Below are 21,729 nucleotides of genomic sequence, written 5' to 3' on the forward strand. Positions count from 1 at the left end.
CTCTCTCTCTCTCTCTCTCTCTCTCTCTCTCTCTCTCTCTCTCTCTCTCTCTCTCTCTCTCTCTCTCTCTCTCTCATGCATACTCTCGCCCATTTTTTAAATCTCTCTCTCTCTCTCTCTCTCTCTCTCTCTCTCTCTCTCTCTCTCTCTCTCTCTCTCTCTCTCTCTCTCTCTCTCTCTGCAAATTTTTAAATATTCGCTCCTCTTTTTTCTCTTAATCTATATATATGTGTGTATATAGAGATAGAAAAATGTTAACCTTATCATTTTACGTGCTTCAAATCTTATGCGAATTCAACCTCTACCGTTTTGCGCATGCAACTTAGTTCTTAGAATAAACAAAACCTTATGCACGACATTAATCCTTTCATCCCTTCCATGAGAAATAATTCCTAAATTAATTTTTAACGCTTAGAACCTGGGCTTGATTCGTGTGTGCTACGTTGGTCGTTCCGCTCGCCCCTCTAGCATTACCGGTGGCTTGGGCGCTTATGCTTCCCGCGACTTTCTTCTTGGGAGCCATTCACCTTGCGAGGTTGGGCAGTCCAGTCCTTGACGGGTTTTGGGTTGACATGCTCAGTTTGGAAAAACCACTGGATGGGGTTCGTTGCCGAGAGAGTGGTTTGGGTGACTTGTAGCGGTTACTCTCTTTCTCTCTCCTCTTCTTCTTTTCCTCCTCTCCTCCTTCTTTCTCTCTCTCTCTTTTCTTCTTCTTTGTTTTTCTTACTCTCCTACTCTCTCTCCCTCTCCTTCTCTTCTCCTACTTCTCTCTTATTCCTCTACTCTCTCCCTCTCTCCTTCTTCCTCTCTTCTTCTCCTTCTCCCACTTCTTCCTCCTTCTGCTCCTTCCTCTTTTCCTTCTTCTACTACTTCTCTCCTCTCTCCCTCTACCTCTTCTTCTTCTTCCTCTACCTCTCTCCTTTCCCTTTTTCTTTTCCTCTCCTCCTTCTCTCCCTCTTCTTCCTCTTCCTCTACCTCTCTTCTACTCCTCTTCTTCTACTACTCTCCCTCTACTTCCCTCTTCCTCTACCTCTCTCCTACTCCTTCTCTCCCTCTTCTTATTTTTTTTTCTCACTCATTCTTTTCCTCTCCTCACTCCTTCTTACCCTCTCCTTCTCCTTCTCTCTCCCTCCTCCTCCTCTTCTATCTCTCCCTCCTTCTTTCTCTTCCCTCCTTCTCCTTCTTCCCCTCTTCTTCCCTTCTCTTCCCTCCATCCTTCGAATCGAGCATCAAAGTAAGGGGTTTCCCTCGAACCGGTGCTTGAGGTAGATAGGTAGGAAGCTAGGGGATTGAAGAGGGTATTCGATCTCCTTGGCAAGTAGGTTTTTTGCTTTCTGAGATTTATGTTGTGGAATGGAGTAGTATAGGTATTTATTTTGTGATTTGGATGTATTTAGGGTAGGAAAAAACAAAGAAAAAGAAGAAAAAAACAAGCAAACAGTAGGATTTTCTGTTGCTGTATAACAGGCTAAAACAGGGAAACAGGTGACCAGATTCAAGTTCTGGGTGAGACAGGGACAGGGAACTAGCTGGGAGGTTTTGCAGTGCTGGGAAAGGACCTTAAAAGGCCTGGGAGGCCAGGACAGACCTCATTTCCTTGGTTTGCCTTGTGTGAGAGAGAGAGAGAGAACTTCTGGTTCACAGGGCGAGGAAGCGCTGCCCCGATTTCTAGGCGCCGGTGATTCGTGCTGCTCCAGGTGAGTCTGGTGTTTTCCAACAAGTGCCCTGATCGGATCTAGAAAATCTGTGGTGGTTGTGTGCACCAGACAGTGAGGAGGGGTCAAACGCGCGGGAATTGCGCCCGCCGCCGACGCACTCGGATCAACTCGCTGTGGTCCGATTCCCAGAATCGGACCACCCGAGTTCGGGAGTCAGACCGTCCGATTCCCAGAATCGGACCAGCCCGATCGGACGTGCCACGTGGCACTCGGACCAACCCGTCCGATTTTGAGAATCGGACGCTCGGACCAATCCGTCCGACTCGGACACTCAGACGAGTCCATAATCGGACCACTCACAATCGGACCAGGCCGTCCGAGTCCCAGACTCGGACCAGTCAGAATCGGACCAGCCAGAATCGGACCAGCCAAAATCGGACCACCCTGTCCGATCCGATTCCCAGAATCGAACCACTTGAAAATTGGACCACTTTTTGATCCGACTCCTAGAATCGGACGTGACCAAAATCGGACCACTGGGCCGATCGGACCAACCCAAAATTGGACGTCCGATTCTGATAATCGGACTCCTGAAAATCGGACATCTGAGAATCGAACAAAAAATTGTCAAAATCAGACAGGTATCTAGAACATAAATTTTGACACATCTAAACCCCGAGATTGACCCCAAAGGCTACGTAGAGCTAAAGGCACATCACAAATCCATCACCGGGCTAAAATTTTGAGCACGTAGTTCAAAATTTGACTATAAACGGTCCTCCAAATTACATATGGCATTTACCGTAACGGCCCTGCGGGCCGGGGGGACTGCCCCCCCGGACCCCTGCAGAGGGGGCTCTGCCCCCTCCGCACCTCCCTCGAGTAGGTTGGAGAGAAAACGCGCGCCGTTGACAGGTCTTCCAAATTGGACCCTAGTGAAGTAATGGCTCTATACAAGCATGGATTCTCACTTGCAAAAGAGCAACCAAAAGCCCATACCCAAATAGAGACAAACAGAGACCCTAGAACCTCAATGGGCCCATCTAGCCATCAAGGGCAAAAAGGCCACGCCATGAGAACACAAAGACATTGTGTTCATACCATGTCTAGTCAGAGCGAAGTGCAACATCAACAAGCTACAAATGCCAAGATGACTAGACATGACACTCTTGACGAGAGATGTACCTTGAATAGCACTGCACTGACGATCCAAGACAGCAGTGGAGAATCCACATCTGGTCGTGCAATCGAGAACTCAAGGGCATCTGTTAGAAGGCTTAAATTTACAAGCCAAGACCCGGAAGATGAAGACATAGTACCACCTGCTTATCTTAGGGTCAAACTCACCGCGAAAAGAGAGCATACTATTGATGCTCTAATTGATGAAGGAGCAGATTTTAATATCCTGACCTATGAATCATGGACCCAACTAGGCCAACCAGAGCTCACACCGACTAGTGCAACTCTTAGCCCTTATGGGGGACACCCACAAGCACTCATAGGGAAGTGCAAAATCCTTGCAACAATTGAAACGAAAAGCTTGCCCATCCTATTTCATGTTCCTCCAAAAAGTGCTAGCTGTAGGAAAGAAACCCTCCTAGGAAGACCCTTCAAAAGGGCGACCAAATGTGAGGCTGACTATATAGCACAGAGGATACACCTGACACTACCGGGTGTGAGGATAGTCACCACTTTTAGCAAGGGTGACCTCATCGAACCCCAAGGGAAAGGCAAGGAAGGTGATGACATAACAGTCATGCCTACAAATGAGGGCAAGGACTTATCGGAAGAGTTGATACAAGCACGTGTCGAACAACGAGAACCAGTGAGTGAGGCCATGCCGGAAACAAGAAGGTCAAGAGACAAGGCCAAGGACAGGGTTTGGACTCACAAATATCATAGAAGACCACGAAAGAAGCCCAAGCCTTATAGGCGAAGGCATCGATGGAGAGCTAGCACAACGCCGCGATGGGTATCCAAAGCGTTGCTTCGTGCTCAAGGGTATTATGCAGGCAACCAATGGATTTGGGTACCAAAACCCCCTGCTAAACCGCCTCTATCAGCTGAAGGCCAGAGTGCCTCAAAAGCATGGCATAGGAGGAAATCTAAGAGAAACTCTAGGTCTCAAGGCAAGAAACCAGACATGACTGTTCGAAGGAAAGAGCCCCAGCCTAGCATGCTAAATAGACAGATGTCATACGTAGCCATTGAGCAGGCACAAAAATCGTTAGCGCCCAACGAGCCTTTGATTCCCCAAGGGGAGAACAAGCATCATAGGCACAACATTGCTCAAGGCAAGGCTGATCACTCAACAAAGCAAATGGCACAATCGTCTAGTAACCTCGAGCAGGTCATTCAGGAGTGCCAAGTCCACCCAAGAGTCCTAGATCTCCTACGCCCTCTTCTCCCAAACAGACACAGGAAGCACCACAGCAGTTGTCAAGGGCGACTGCTCAATTCCAATCTCTATCTCCATCTAAGCTTCCAATCGTCAAAGAGGTGGGACATGATGCCATCTGTAGCTCTCGACCCAAGGATATGCCTGAGCCACCTAATGCGACTAGATCAGCTCATGTTCGATCTACACAAATGAGTGCTCAAAGGCCAACGAAAGACACAACCACTTTTGATCACCCTAGGGACTTGACACCACAATCCACCAAGGGTAGCCAGCCCACTGAACGAGTTGCTACTACTTCCAATCCGGGATCACAGCAGTCACAGCCCTTGGCCGTGACAATGCCCCTTGTGGAACGTGTCCTTAGTAGTTTACTTGTGGAGGAGGTGTCGCAACCAAATCCCTCAATAACTCCAGCACTTTCAAGGTGCCTAAAGCCTAGGACGGGGGAGTTAAACGCAGGGGAATTGGTTGAAAAACTAGACTCTCCGAAAAGGGCGGCAATTGTGCCCTCACAACCGAGCAAGGCTATTCAGCAAACCACGGCTATGTCCCATAAGGACACACTAGAGAAGGGAAATGCTGAGGCCCGACCAAGCACATCAACGGTCGATGTAGCCCAGGGTCCTGAGTCATTGAGAGAGGCACCTTCATTGACCAAGAAAAAGAGGAGGAAGCAGAGAAAACAGCATCAGTTGCAGGTGGTTGTGGACCCCAAGAACATTGAGACGAAGGGCATTGGGGAGCTGATGAATAAAGCATCGAGTCCATCCACTAATGAACCCATTGATGCCTCTCCTAATAGCGGTGAAACCTCAAACACATCCGTGTGTTCTGAAAAACCCAAGCAACAGTTGCCATCAACGGTTGCTTACAACACTCTATCCACTGACAATAGAACTCACATTGATCAATCAAGAGTGGATACAACGCTGTCACAACAGGGTGACAAATCTATACCAGCCACATCCGAGAAGAACCCTGACGAAATAACAGCAAAACCTCAGAAGAAACGTGAGAACCCCAAGAGCATAAGAAATCCTAGCGTTGACCAATCTTGCTCATCTAGGCCTGAGCCCCCAGCCATGCTAAAGCCTAAGGAAACTCTTAGAACTTTGCATGAGATAGCAACCGAGCAAGCCCTCGTTGAACATAGAAGTGTCGCAGAATGCTTAACTGAGTTGGAGGCTAAGCTCAAAGTGATCGCACGTGTCTACGTCCTTGCGGACATGGACACGATCCCCAAGGAGCAGCTTGGAGATTACTTGACCTCTCCTCTATCATGGGAAGAACAAGAATATCTTAACGGGCACTACGACAGGCTCCTACATGAACAGATGCGACTCATCCCTGACGAGGAGGCTGACAAACTATGCTTAACCGTCACGTTCAATGAAGTGCTCTGTCGATCGAATCTCGTAGACATAGAGCTACTAAAGCGACTGTCAGCAGGCCAGAGTCAATTTGAGCAGCGTTGGTGCGAAAGCCGCATTGTAATGGCCGAACTAGGGGCTCAGATCATGACGGTCTCAGAAGAGCGATTGGCCAAATGGCGGTCTCAAAGAGACCCAACCTACGTGGCACCAACTTCCCTTTGAGTGCTCACTGACATTCGGGGTAAGGACTTAGCTGGAACTAGGCTACAGGGCCCTTTGATTGATAAGGTTCTTACTGGGGAGGAGTTACATATTGCCAGTAGACTCGGTCAAGGTTCCATGCTACTCGACGTGGCAAAATATCTATCAGTATTAAGTCAGCTGCCACGAATACTAGATGCGTGTGCCATGCTCCGGTACAACCCCGAGTTCTACACTTGGTTCTTATCCTCGTGATGTGACATGGATTCATAGATATGTATATAAATAAACACTGATTTTTGTGTCACCTTGTATAAACAATATTAACACACACAAGTAATGATAGTCAAGCGCAGGGAGAAGAGTTGGTTCTAACAGGCTAACCTCCTCAAGTCCTCTTCTCATCACACATTTAAAAGCCGTGTGACCACTCCCACCTCCAACTGAAGGGCATGCAACCCACGTTATCGCCATAGGAAGCCTTGACCAACAACAATGATGGTGTAGATAGGGTGCAGCCCCTCTCTATACACCTTCTTCCCTTTTTGGTCTATCCTTCCGAGGATGTGCCCTATCCCACTCCATGACAACCAGTCCACACAACTTAGCATAAGCCAATATTGGCTAATGGCTGGAGGCAAAACGAACATCATCATGGGGGCCATCCCGTTACGACAAAACACTGCATGCCTCACCCCTCCCCTTCTTGTCACATGCGCTTGATAAACCACACTAAAATCCCTTCCATGCAAACAATTGTATCCTGTATCAAGGCCTAAACCCTTGGATTGCGTCCTGCATGTTTCCTTTTGCAGCGGACCGCATGGAGAATCATGGGGATCTAGCATGCAAAGACGCTCTTCGCAGAAGGCGGGAGCATGTGGCACGCGCCTCTCCACCAGAGCGCTATGTGCCCACCATCAAGAGGTATGCCAAAAAGCGGGGCCCTAAGCGACATTGCCCAAGGCGAAGGCCGAAGAACCCTCGAGTCAAGAAAGTCGAGACTCGAAACCCACAACAGGCCGCAGCACTAGTGGTACGCACTCCCAGCTCCCGCTCGGGCCCCAGACGCTCAAAGGCAGAAAGGGCAGCTCGGGAAAGAGAAGAATTTAATGAACTATTTAAAGATATTCTGGAGACGGTAGCGGGCCGGGATTACACCATTCATGTCCCGACCGACATGTTCCCTGCTCACCCCCACGGGAGCCCCACACCAGCAGAGCCCCAATCACCCGGCCATCCAGACTCGCCCCGCCTCGTACAAATCGAGTAGCCCATAAGGCATAAAGGGCTTATCAATGATAACTGGCCAGGACTTTTGGTTTTTAAATGGTTAAGTGTTCTCGACTTGTTAAGTGTTGACATGTTCCTCACTTGTATGAACTTATTATATCTGCGTTTAATATATGCTACGCCTTTAGCAAAAGAAAAAGCTAATCAAGCACAGGTGATAAATGTCTAGGCAACACCATAGAATTCAAATAAGTGATGTCTCCTTGCATTGCACTGGTTTATTATAGTGTGGCCTACACAATGCATATACTCTCATGAAGCGACAAGTGGATGCAGGATAATACAGGTCCTTGTGCGAAAATGTTCAATACCCAATCACCGCAACACCCACAACCCCACAAGGAGCCGCGGCAAAGCCACGCTGCTGAAAGCACCCTTGCCAACCGCCCACATTGCATGGCCCACAAAACATTCCTGGGCCATGCCCCCTTTCTGGGTCAAGCTCTATAGTTGGCTCACGGCAGTCGTTACCTCAATTGTACCCACATCGCATGTGCCGCAAGGAGGGTTGCAATATCTCAAGTATATCTCCCCCTTTCGCCAACTGCTTCTCTGACAACGAGGCTAGGGCACCATCATCATTGTACTATTCATTTTCTGAGCCTTCGAAGCTTGACATTTTCCAACCCATTGAAAGGCTGATAGCCTCAACAGATTGTGATAGTTGTACTCAGGCAAAAAAAAAAAAAAAAGAAATGAATGGAAAAATAAGAAGCACCCACGATCACAGCACAGCACCTAGGGGTCCTCAAATTAGGTACGTCTGGTGACCTTGGTCGCCCGGCTTCGTCCCTAGTCCCCTAGCCCCTTACACTCACCCACAATTGTTCAGGGCATATCAAGGGCAGGACATACATGGGGAGCTTGTCTCGCCTAGGGTTAGACCTGTCACCCTAACCCACTTGCACAATTTTCTTTTGCACTCTGCCTTCATACCATTGCAATCAGTGGTGATAAGCACCGCACGATTGGCCATGAAAAGTACACCGTACTCATCAAGCAAGTCCAATGGTTTCCAGCTGACAGTGCAGTGTCCTTCTATTCCATTATGCTACATCGTGCAGTCACAATGCAAAGGATGTCTCATATGCCTTCGCGCGTACTCCTTCTCCACATGGACAACTTTGCTTCATCCATGAATTGTTATGAGAAACTAGCCCACGGTATTCTAACTATGTAATATCTAAGTATGCACAAGCACTCACATAATATTTGCACCGAAGTATATCAACAGTTTGGGTCCTCAAGTGCAAGACAATACTCTAGGCTTGCTTAGCGTTCGACCTGTCTCCCAAACTAATCAAAATATGTCTTGTGCACAATGCGAAGCCTAGCACTACCCCTTAAGGAGAGATCACAGGTGAGGTTTTCCAATTGCAGGTATAAGGTGTTGTTTGCTCTTCATCAATACTCAACTTTGATACTTGTCCCCTACCATCCAACAAGCCTGCAAAGAATCGTCATGTGCAGAATCCCCAACAAACCAACACTTGTGCTGGCCATCAATGCAATCTCCAACACAGCATAGCCCTACCACCAACTCCAACAACGTTCCACCAGCCACCTTGGCCACCAACAGGCCCCCGGGACCTTCTGCCACACCACCACCAACACTCCTCCACGGAAACCACATGCGTCCTTGTCACCCACGTCTTCGATGCATGCTATAGCCTGCTACCTACGACGGTGAGTGCCATAGCACTGGCACTCGTCTAGGAGGGGGATAATGTTAACCCTCAACACGAAGAAAGCAAAAGGAAATAAAAAAGACGCATGGCAAAGGCAGAAAAAAGGTAGCTCGACTGAAGAAAGAAGAGGAGGAAAGGCCAAAGGCGCAAGGGCAACCTTAAAAGTCCAAGGCAAATGCAAAAGGGGAAAGGCGCATTTTAAAATAAAAAGGCGCACCCTGAAATTTTGTAAAAGAGCGCCGGGCTCTCATCCGTGCAATTTGTAAATGTAGATGGGCAGTGGAAAGGAAGCTAGGAAGATAGAAGGACAATGGGAAAAAGGGCCTAGGCTATGGCCGGCTATGTAAAAAGGGGAAAAAGGGGATGACCACCCAAAAGGGATTTAGGGTTTTGTATATAAAGTTGAAAAGTGAATGAGAAGCTCATTCTTGTGTGTGGCCAAAAGTGGCTCTCCTCTTCTTCTTCTTCTCCTTCTTCTTGCTTGCTTGAGCTTGTGCTTGAGAGAGGGAGTGTGAGAGTGTGAGGGAGTGAGTGTGTGAGGGTGAGGGACCGAGGAGGAGAAACTCTCCATCTTCTCCTCTCTTATTCTCTTCTCTTCTCTTCTCTTGTCTTGCTCGCGACAATGGAGCTTGGAGCGTGGAGCTTGAGGATGGAGCTTGCTTGAAGCTTGTACTAGGATCGTGGAGCTACCAGAGTGTGCGGGAGAGGAGGTAACTCGAACGGCATGGAGGTAAGCTCACTACACCCGTAGATATGGATGGCGCGTCGGTTATGTGAGAGGTAGCCATTAGTGCTCGGCTTGGAACACTTGAAACAATAAGCGGTCCGTGGGTCTTGGCGGTTGAGTGAAAGCTCCCACACAAAGCCTTTCAGGGTTTTCATGAAGCGCTCCAGGAAGAACATCCATCGCGTATGGACAGGTCCAGCAATCTCCACTTCGTCCACAAGATGCACAAGAAGGTGGACTTGTATCGTGAGCATGCTAGTGGGCAGGTATTTCTCAAAGAGACAAACCGTCTCCACTGCTCCCCGCCTCGCGGATTCAATAGAGGACGTCTTAATCTCTTTCTGTGAGATCCATTGCACCAAAGTCGACAACTTGTAAATGGCCCCGCGAATTTCCGGAGTAAGGCATCCTGCGATCGCGATCGGTAGGACAAACTGCCACAAATGAGAAAGCATTATGAATAATGGCCACTTTTCAAATTGCAAAATGCCCACGCTAATTACAATCCATTCGTAGCACAAACCTGACATATCTTATGCCAATCATGGGATTTTAGCCCCGACAATTAGTCATCCTTAGAAAATGCGGACCTAAGAGAACTCATCATACCCGTCGGAGTGCGGATAGACTTGATTACTTGCTTCACAATGCGCTCTTCTTTAGTGGACAAAACCCAAGGAGCGCAAGGAAGCTGCACGTGACCATCTGCACTCGACTGCGGCCAAAGTGCCTCCATCTTACCTACCTCCTTCAAATCCATTCGTGCCCCTATAGTGTCTCTCTTTCCTGTGATGTGGTCCCATAGCAAGCTCCCCACATTCTTGAAAATATGCATGGGATCCAAGAAGTGGTTGACTTGTAAGTGGGTCCAATATGGCAACTCGTAGAAAACTGAGAACCATCGCATTCCATTTGGATGTGATTCCGAGTTTACCATTTTCAGCTCGTACTAACTTGCGGCGTTCATACGTGTTGGAGGTCGTCCAAGGAAACCTTCCCTGAGTTCATGATCCTCCTGCAAGAAAGCGGCGTGTCCTTGATATACCATCTTCTTCATGGTTCGTGACCTTCGGGAGTCTAACTATGGCCCACACAATGGACATGCATGATAACCTGAGGTAACCAGACCTGTAAGGCGAGCCACGACCTAGTGAATACTTAATTGAATGAGATAAAATATAGATATTACCAGCAAGAACGGAGGTCTGCTCACCTGAGCACTCTCCCAATCCCGGAAAGTCATGCATCGTCCACATGAAAATGGCTTGAATGTTGGCTGACCGCCGACCATCCCGCCTGCTCATATCTTGCACAGTGACCCCCTCCTCCCACAAAATCTTAAGCTCATCGACTAATGGACGAAGATACACGTCCATATTTTTTACTTTGTAGCGGCCTGGGACGAGCAAGCTAAGGATGAGATGTCCTTTCTTCGTAGAAAGCCATGGAGGGATGTTGTAGTTGACAAGCACTATAGGCCACACACTGTAAGAAGTTGAGCGTAGATCGAATGAGTTCACACCATCCATTGCGAGACTGAGCCGAAGATTCCTTGGCTTTCACGCAAAGCCTGGGAAGGTAGAGTCAATGTGGCTCCATGCGCGCAAATCCGCTGATATTCGTTGAACTCCATCTGTGGAACTATTCTGCATATGCCACGTTGTCAAGCTTGCCATGCCGGACGTACGAAACATGTGGTTTATGCAGGGGATGAGCGGAAAGTGTCTGAGAACTTTTTGAGGGATGGTTTGCCCTTGCAAGTCCTGTCGATACATATGAGCACCACACTTTGGATATGTCTCCATAGTCTCGTATTCATCTCGAAACAGTATGCAATCGTTGATACATGCATGGATGTTATTGTAGTCCATGCCAAGCTTCCGTAAAACATGTCGTGCATCATCGCGAGACTCAGGCATGGTATTTGCATGTGGTAATATATGATATTTTAATAACCTGAAAAAAAATCATAAAACACCTTGAAAAAACACAAATGTTTGTAATAATAGTGTCAAAAAAAAAATCAATGAAGCATATGTGCAAGGTACCTGAATAACTCAGTCACACTCGTATCGCTCCACCCGTATTTTGCTTGCACACTTAAGAGTGCAAGTAATGTCTTCAACCGAGATACTCAGCACCCATCATATAATGGTATAGATGCTTCCTCTCTAAGCGGATCAGATGTCTCGACATCCATGGGAATCAATGCATCGATCATTGCCTCCATCTCAGGCTCCAAGATTGTAGGTAGGTCTGGAAGGTTGTCTGTCTCCTCTGGCATTGACGGTATAGATTGGCCTTGTGAGTGGTGGATTGGCTCCTGCAATCCATCCATCGCACATCCACGAACTCTTCTAATTGGCCGCAAAGGGTGCACTCCCCCTTTACCATTACCATAATCATGGATATGCTATCGTTCCAATATATGTTATCTTTCTCTATCTCTCCCTCTCCCTCTCTTTCTCTCTCATTTCCTCTCCCTCTCACAATATATCTTAACACTCTCCAAAAGCAAAAGGGAGAGGGAGAGAGAGAATGCACTCTCCCTCCCTCTCCCTCTCCCTCTCTTTCTCTTTCTCTCCCTCTCTCTCCCTCTCCCTCTCCCTCTCCCTCTCTTTCTCTTTCTCTCTCATTTCCTCTCCTAAACAAGCAAAAAAGAAAGTGATTTAAACATTAAACAAGCAAAAGGGAGAGGGAGAGAGAGAATGCACTCTCCCTCCCTCTCCCTCTCTTTCTCTTTCTCTCCCCCTCCCCCTCCCTCTCCCTCTCCCTCTCTTTCTCTTTATCTCCCTCTCCCTCTCTTTCTCTCTCATTTCCTCTTCTAAACAAGTAAAAAAGAAAGTGATTTAAACCTTAAACAAGCAAAAGGGAGAGGTTCCTCCTCCTCCTCCTCCTCCTCCTCCTCCTCCTCCTCCTCCTCCTCCTCCTCCTCCTCCTCCTCCTCCCCGCCCGCCCGTCCTCCTCCCCGCCGCCGCCGCCGCCCGCCCGCCCGTCCTCCTCCTCCCTCTCTCTCTCCTAAACAAGCAAAAGAGAAAGTGATTTAAACCTTAAACCAGCAAGAGAAAGAGAGAGGGAGACTCACCGATGAGATATGGCGAGTGTGGGGCGGTTCCTCTTTGCGATGAAGGCTCCTCCTCTCCTTCGCGAACAACGGCGGCGGCGGCAAGTCTTCTTCCTCTCCTGCTCTCACGACGGTCGCTCTCTCCCTCGCTCTCGCTCTCAAAACACAAAACGTGCAAACGCGAAATAAAGCCGCCCTCGATTTCGGCCCGCTTTTTTCCCTGTGGAGCGTCGCTATTTGCATCGCTGACACAAATAGCGACGCCGCTACCCGCCGTCGCTAATCGCCGTCGCTACTAGCTCAAATCCTTGTAGTGAAGGTCAAATTTATGTATCCATGGCACATATATATATATATATATATATATATATATAGAGAGAGAGAGAGAGAGAGAGAACTAGACTACCACAAAGGAGGGAAAAACATGAGAGGGATAAAAGAAATGAGAGAAAAAAATGAGTGCCAAGATTTTTACTAATTTGAATTTAGATTAAATCTATCATTATCATTAGTATAGACATATCATTAAATAAAAATGGCCGAGACTATATATCACTAATGTAAAGAATGTCATAATCACGAATATAAGAGGCTAAAAATAGATATTGATAATACAAATTCATAATATTATTATATATGTATATCTTTTTGTAAAATGATTTTTTTTCTTTTTTAAAATAGAAGTTTCGTTATAGAGGCTTGCTCCTATTGGTCTAGAGCACACACTCTCTATCTTCTAAAAGGTATTTTTGAGACCTCAAAACTCTCCTAATGTCTGTCTCTCTTGCTCTCTTGCTCCATCTGCCATAGCTCACACCTCCATTGCTTTCGCTTACTCATACTCTCACTTGGGCTTCTCCCTTCAACTAGTAGAGAACCCTTGACGAAGAAGATTCATTAGCTTTGAATTTGAAAAGCTTCAGCACTTCACTCATGGAAGCCATGGCTTCAGCTTAAAGAGGTAAATATTGATGCTTTGCTTCTTCCTAGCTCCTCAAGGCTTGTCCCAAGGCTGCTTTGAAGTGCATTGAGCTTTGTCTTCACCACCATTATATCCAACACAACTAGCAGGTCACCCACAATAGTTGCCTATGTTGTTTGTGCTTGTTTCATAAGTTATATGGGTAGTGCTTCAAGCACTTGTGACAACTCCTTTGCCTACTCTAGTTACTCCAGCACTCATTGAGCATTGTTGGCCCCTCTCAGCATTGATAATCAACCTGGAGTATTGGTTTGGAGCTCATATGGTTCAGCCATTCACTCTATAAATAGGGCAGTATGCTGCCATAAAACAAGGACAACCATTGAATCACTTCTAGAGCTTTCTCTGTGCTCCTTTGATCATGATATGATGCTAGAATCATTGTTGAATGTTTGACCAATGTCTTGAGATGCTTGTGACTTGATCTTATGCTCCATTTGGATTTTATAAGATCAGTCATTATCTGACTATTTATGATAGGTTTATTGTATGCACTATAAGGCAGCATGTATTCATTTCTATAATACATATATGATACTTATGTGATGGTATTTTGGTATCCGAATGCAAAAAAAAAGTCATGGGTCACTATTAAATTGATTTGAGCTTGCATTGGCTCAGTTTTAGCAGAAATTTTAATGTTGTAATACAATGGGGAGTAAGCATTTACATGGGAAAAGTCTATGTCTCTCTTGCAATTTGATGCTATTTAGATACTTCAATGGATGCATTGATGACCTATCCAAATATACTATTGAAAGCTTTTGAATTTTGACTTTGAGCTTGGTTACATGTATTGGAGCATTGCCATTATACTTTGGGTGCTTCAGTGATTCTAGTTATGGTCTTGAGGATTGGCTATATGTATTACTCCCGGATATATGGTCTTGATGCATCTTAGCTTTCAGGTACTTATGTACTTCATATATTGAGCTTGATTGCTCATCTATCATTTGGTTTTTTGTTTTAGTGTGGGAGCTACTTGATACTTGGATCTTCACATTGAGCTTTGGACTTCTGCAGTTGAGCTTACTTCATTGAGATAGTGGGACTTTCATTTGATATATATGCTCTCTATATTCTACACGGATCCAGTTACTTACCTCGTGGATAGATTTGATTCTTGCTTTGGACCTAACATCTATCTTTGTCAGTGTGCTATTAGTGATGTATTCACCTTGCTAGGCTATGTATTGAGTTTCATAACCCTTGCTCAATTGGTTGTGCATTTGGCATTTCTCTTCAATTATTCTTGAGACCACATGCATGATGTTTATGCCCATTAGATGTATCTAGATCTCTTTGAAACATTTGACAGTGCTCGGTACTGGTTACATGCTCAATCTCAATGTTAGTTGCTTGTCCATATTCCATTTGTTGTAGGATATACCTAGAAATTGGAGCTTCGATTTTATGGATCGCTTGCCACACTTGGTTCTAAATTTACTAATGTATTTATTTCATCATGTTATAATTCTAGTTTTCAATATTATTTATGAGAGCAAACACTTTGTCTTAATAGTTCATTGGTTACAATTAGTAGAAAGCTCATTGTTTTGGTAGTTTCTCTTGCTTTGCCCTTGCGTTACTTGTAATTTTGGAGTTGATTTGTAGTAATTTACAGCCATTCATCTTATTGTATTGTACTTTCATTTGTTGGCATGATGGATGGTGGATCAAATTATAGTGATATCTTTAATATTGATAAATTAAATGGCACTAATTACAACTAGTGAAAGATACAAATATGGCAAGTTTTGGTGCAAAAATTACATATTAAGCTATTGAGGCATGAGGATGTAAATCCAAATGCTTTGATGTAGAGGATTGGGCTGAATTGGATGAGTTATGTAAATCTACAATCATTTTGTCACTCTCTAAGTAGGTTTTTTATAATGTTTTATTTGAAGGGAAGACCACCTCATACTTATGGGAGAAGATTTGTGATATCTATGATAAGCAAAGTCTTGCCTGTTAGATGTATTGACTAAAAAAACTCATGGATTTTCGTGTGAAGGAGGAAACTTTCATGTCCACCCACTTAAATGAGTTTCAATCTATTTTCAGCCACTTATCTTCGTAGGGGATTGACTGTATGGACAATCTTCCACCATTTTTCTTGTTCGTTATATTGTTTGAATCATAGGATATATTCCGTACTGCTATGTGTGCAAATATACCTACTGCTGGGTTGAAATTGTAGGATGTAGAGGGTATATTATAGAATGAAGAAGTTAACAGAATTAATGCTGATGCTTCTTGTAGTTCTCATGCTTTGATAGTTAGAGGAGGCAGCATTGGTAAGAGTAGTAATGAATACTGGCTTGTCATTATTACGAGAAGCAGGGTCATATTCTATCATAGTGCCATAAAATGCATGATGACAAGCACAATGAAAAGGGAAAGGGCAAAGTGCAAGAAAAGAATAATGATTGTAGCCCCTAGCAAGTCGAGTATCAAGATTGAAGAGATTAATGTTATGTAAACTCATTCTAATGATGATTACATACTTATAGCTTCTTCTCTTAAAGTTTTGTAGTTGATTGATGCCTCTTTCACCTATGCTTAGTGTTGGCTAATTGAGTCAGGGGCTTCATTTTATGTTACTGCTCATTGATAGTGGTTCCACTCCTTTGTTAGATTGGGTAATGTCTTGGTATTAGATATTGTTGATATTGGAGATGTCTAATTACAATTTGCTTGAGGGAGTATCTTCACTTTACATGATATACACCATGTTCTAGCTTTGATCGAAACCCTACTCCCTACTGGACACTTGAATGATGTAGGATACTTTGTATCTTTTAATAATTTCTCATGAGAGCTTACATGTAGGAATTTTTTCTTGGCATGAGGTGCCAAGTCTGGCACTCTTTATGCCTTGTATCTAGGTCTATCGACCATGTTTTAGGAGTGGCTATAGCACCACATGTATTGTTATGGCATCGTCACCTTGAGCATATACCATTAAAGGATATGAAAATGCTTACCCGTTTGTAGTATCTTTCGCCCCTTGATTATAAATGTTTTGATTCTTGTGATCATTGTCTTTATGGTAGGCAAATGCATAGTTCACATAAGAAGTCAGGTATTATGTGCATGGGTGGGCCTCTAGCTCTCATTCATTCTGATGTTCGTGTTCCTATGCCCCACAAGTCATTAGGTGGTGTGAAGTATTTCATTACTTTCATTGATGATTACTCACATAAGGTCTGAGCATACTCTATAAAGTAGAAATCAGAAGAATTTCGGCTAGGTTTTAGAGTTGGCTTGCATTTGTTGAGATCCAATTTACTTGTAGGTTAAAGTGCCTTTGATTCAACAATGGGGGTGAGTATGTATCGAAAGCTTTTGAGTTGTTTGGTGATGAGAGGGGCATTTAGCGTCAGTTGACCACCCTATACACACATACCCCAGAATAATATAGCTAAGCACATGAACAAGATGATTTAAGAAATAGTCCATAACACTTTTGGGATGAGGCAGTTACTATTGTCATATATTTGATTAATTGATCCCCATATACTACTCTTGACTATCAAGTTGCAAATGAGGTATGGTCTGGAAAACCTCCATCATATGCTTATTTGCATATCTTTGGTTGTGAGGCTTTCTGCCATGTTTCCAAGGATAAGCGCAATAAGCTAGATCCTAAGTCAATGAAATGCATCTTTCTTGGTTATGGGGATACATGTGAGATGGGGTATCGCCTATAGGATCCGAAGACTTGAAAGGTCATTTGTAGCCATGATGTTGTTTTCCATGAAGAGAAAATGCCATTGCAGCCTGAGTAGGTAGTTGAGGTATGTAGGGTGATATTCCAAGGATGAGCCTCTGATTACTCTACAACCAACTAGAATAGCCTATACTAATTGATACTCTAGTGGCCCATGACCATACTGTTAGATAGGATGTACATGCATCACATCCTATTTTGAGGTGGTCTACTAGAGATAGACGTCAGCCTGATCAGTTTGCACCCTCCATGGATTATACATTATGGTGACATATAATAGTGAGTCTCTTACCTCTGATGAGGCCATGTGCAAAGGTAACAGTCACTCTTGGAGAGGGCCATATAGTCCAAGTATGACTCACTGCAAACAAATCATATGTGATATTTGATTCATTTAGCTAGTGGAAAGCATACTTTGCCATGTAAGTGGCTGTGGAGCTAAAGAGTATTCCTCAACACCCCATGCCAACATATAAGACCAAACTGGTTGCTAAGGGTTTACGTAGGAGCATGGTGTTGACTTCGATGAAGTCTTCTCTCTTATAGTCAAGATGACTACCCTACACTTGGTATTAGCTTTGGTTACATAGGTAGATCTAGATCTCTATCAGATGGATGCTAAAATGGCTTTCTAACATGGAGACTTACATGATGAGCTTTATATGCAGTAGCTCTTGCTTTGAGGAAAAGACAGGGGAACACCTAGTGTGCAAGTCGAGAAAGAGCTTTTATGGGCTTACCTAGGGAATGGTACCACAAGTTCAATGCTTTCATGCATTCACAAGGATATATCCATAGTGATATAGATCCTTGTTTATATACGAAAAAGGTCTATGATAGTAGCCTTATAATTTTGGTACTCTATGTGGATGATATGCTGATCAATGGGAGTGCTCATGATGAGTTGAATGCTTTGAAAAGTCAATTCAAGAAGAGCTTTGAGATTAAAGATATAGGACATGTATCACACATTCTTGGGATGTGCATCAGACACGATCGCTCTAAGGGGCTCCTTTACTTGCCCCCACAGAAGGAACATCCAGAAGGTCCTTGAGTGATTTCATATGCAAGATGTTAAGCTTATTGGCTATTCTTTTCCTTCTAATGTGAAGGTTAATCATGCCAATTATTCGTAGCCTGCATAGCCTGATGAGTAGAAGGCTAAGATGGCCAAGATCCCTTATGCATCCATAATGGGCAATTTGATGTATGCCATGATAGCCACTTGTCTTGATATAGCGTTTGCAATGGATCATCCTGACATAGCGTTTGCAATGGAAGTTGTGGCATACTATATGGCTGCACCTTGCAAGTAGTATTGGGATGCCATGAAGGGTATCATGAGGTATATTAAGGACATTAGAGACATGTGCATGTATTATGGTGGCCAAGATAGAGGATTCATGGGGTACATTGACTCTAATTATGCAGGACATATAGACAATAGGAAGTTCACCTTTGGCTATGTCTTCGCCTTTGTTAGAGGTGCTATTTATTGGATGTCCACGGTGTAGAAACACAAGGTCCTATCTACTATAGAGGCAAAGTATGTTGCAGCCATTGAGGCTTGTAAGGAATCTCTTTGGTTAGGCCCTCTGGTAGCAAACCTTAGTATTAGTGATGTGATCTCTACACTGCATTCAGATTCTATGAGTGCTATTCAGTAGCCAAGAATTCGGTCTTCCATGTGAAGATAAAGCATATTGAGGTTCCTTACCACTTTGTTAGGGAGGTCCTTGAGGACAAGTCTCTCGAGCTTGTCAAGATCTCAATTGATCGAAATCCTGGAGATTTGCTTACTAAAAGTCTCTTAGTGGAGCATTTTATCTTTCTTAGGAAGATGATGGGCATTGGATGAGATGACGTCTTTCCTCATCTTGTTGTACTTTATGCACATTTGTACCAAGGTAAGAAATAGGGGCGAATTTTAGCCCAAAGGCTATCTTTGGGAGGTTTTCTTGGTCACTCGGGCTAATTTTTAGGCTTGAAAACTCAAAAAATTTATTAAAAAGTACATATTTTGGCTTAAAATTTCGTCCGCTTATCTATAAATTGAAAATTATGGGGGTCTCTTAATTTTTACCCTAATTTGTACTTTGTCACTATTTTCTTGTGCTCTCCTCATTATTTGCCTTTAAGTGCATTCATTCATTATTCTTGTAGTGACTAATAGAATAAGGGAGGCCAGTCACATTTTGTGACTATTGGAGTATCTACATCTTGAGTCTCTCTCTCTTGCTCTCTTGCTCCATCTACCATAGCTCACATCTCCATTGCTTTCACTTGCTTCACTCGAGCTTCTCCCTTCATGATATCTGGATATGGAACTCACATGACTATCAAACCTTTGAAATATTATTGGAAGTCAATGGTTAGTGCATGGACAGATCAAGGCATCACCCACTACATAGTATGCTATCTTCATAATGCTTTATAAAATATAATTGCTTAATTGAGATTGTACCACTAATCAGGCATCCTTTTTTATTCTTTGATAGTATATTATATATAATCACATCCCCTAGTTTGCTAAGGAATATACTAATCTATCAGTGTGGTCAACTCAAGGCATGGAGAAAATCCATTATCAAGCTTGTACTGGCTATTTTAACCATACAACACATGGTGGAGGAGTGGAGAAAGACAACAATTTGAAAGAATTATACCAATGGATCTATAAAAAGCTTATCTATTAAGTGAATAGAAAAGAAGCATTGAGAACATCTGAAATCAACAAAGCAATGCAACATTTGGAGAGACAAAGAAGAAAGAAATTGTGGGAGAAATCTAATGCATCAATGAAACATACTATGTATGGTGAAAAACTAGACAAAGACAAGGAAATGTATAGATACCCATAAACAACAGTTCCTGATAAGCCCATACACAATTGAATAAATACTTGAGGTATTATGGAGAAATATTACCACAAAGGAACACTTATTTTTTCCTCCAGTGCTTGTGATGGCCCAACTTCATCATGTAATTATTGCTCCAGTTCTTTTAAAGCTTGCTCATCAATTTTTGGAACTTATCTAGGTCTAAGTAGGCACATTTTTCCATATTCTACAAGCATATTTGGATCATTAATACCATTTGCTTGGCCAAATGTTACATATGCTAAGTTGTATTTGCTACGTCATACGTGGCAACTAGGGCCTTTGCCAAAAATTCGTCAAGCTTTGTGTTTCTTCAAACACATTATCTTCTTTGCATTTCACCTAATAGATACCCTCCAACATATCTTGAGAGGATCTTCAATGTAAGAAGAGGGAATTCTGCATTGTCCCTTTAAGAGTTATGACAAAAACAAATGAACTTTCGAATGGTGAGGTCTTTAATGTAGTGGCCCAAGGTAGAGTCCTCACATATAAAGAGTTAAAAAATAGCAAACACACCTAGTGCATTATAGTGAAATTCGTATGGAAATCAATATGGTATCCAAATGAATATAGCTTGTGAAACAAACATTTTGATTTTTATCTCTGCATTGTCCCTTTAAGACTTATGACAAAAACAAATGAACTTTCGAATGGTGAGGTCTTTAATGTAGTGGCCCAAGGTAGAGTCCTCACATATAAAGAGTTAAAAAATAGCAAACACACCTAGTGCATTATAGTGAAATTCGTATGGAAATCAATATGGTATCCAAATGAATATAGCTTGTGAAACAAACATTTTGATTTTTATCTGAAACTAACAACTCGTCACTCCATATTCGGATGCTTGATTAGCCAATCTTCAAGGACTTGGAAGCCAAGTTCTTGTTTTGATTTGCCCAGGTGAAATACATTTAATTTTTCTTGTGTGCTTCGAACTTTTCCTCTGAAGGAAGGGTTGAATTGTATTGGAGTTCATCCTTGTAGATCATGGTCAAAGTCTTCGTTGTGAAGTAGTATTCTGTATCCTTGACATTTGAATCCACAAGCAAATGCTCATTCAGTCTGGAACAATAAAGTTTGAATTTGTAAAGGCTTTTTCGTACAAATGGACTCGCCAAATTTTAATCTTTTTCATCACATCCGTCTAGGATATAAGGGCAACACCTAGGGGTGAGGGTTAGACATAAGCTCTTGCTCTAATATTGAGATGAATCCAAAGACTTTCTCAATGGTTGTGATATCACCACCGAAGCCAAATAGTAAGCTGAGCTCATAGGAGGAGTATTTACATCAACGAGTTTGAAAGGCTCACTTAACAAAATGCTTATGCACTTGGCAAAACTAGAAGAAAAGTTCACAATAGAAGTGGCTACAACCAATAAAAAGATTGGAGATGAAGTCAAGGAAATAATAGCCACTATACGATAAGAAGTACAAAAGAAAAGTGAAATAAAAAGGGAGGAAGATCAACAAGTGTAGAAGAAAATCAAAACAAGGAAGGAATTAGATCAATAAGGTATGACAAATACCATCTTTTTAGTAGGTTAATGAAGATTTATTATGAAAGAAAATCACATTCCATGCATGTTTAGTTAGCCTCCTTGAGGGAAGGCATGAAGAAACAAAAGAGGAACTAGCTAATGAAGAGCGACAAGAATGCTTATAATCATGTAGGCTAGAGACCAAACTAAGGATAATATTGGAAGAAAAAGGTTCCAGTGGAT

Source organism: Lygodium microphyllum, chromosome 20, assembly GCF_053477565.2.
Source record: "Lygodium microphyllum isolate KBCC chromosome 20, Lygodium_microphyllum_v1.1.10, whole genome shotgun sequence".
In the NCBI taxonomy this organism is placed as follows: Eukaryota; Viridiplantae; Streptophyta; class Polypodiopsida; order Schizaeales; family Lygodiaceae; genus Lygodium; species Lygodium microphyllum.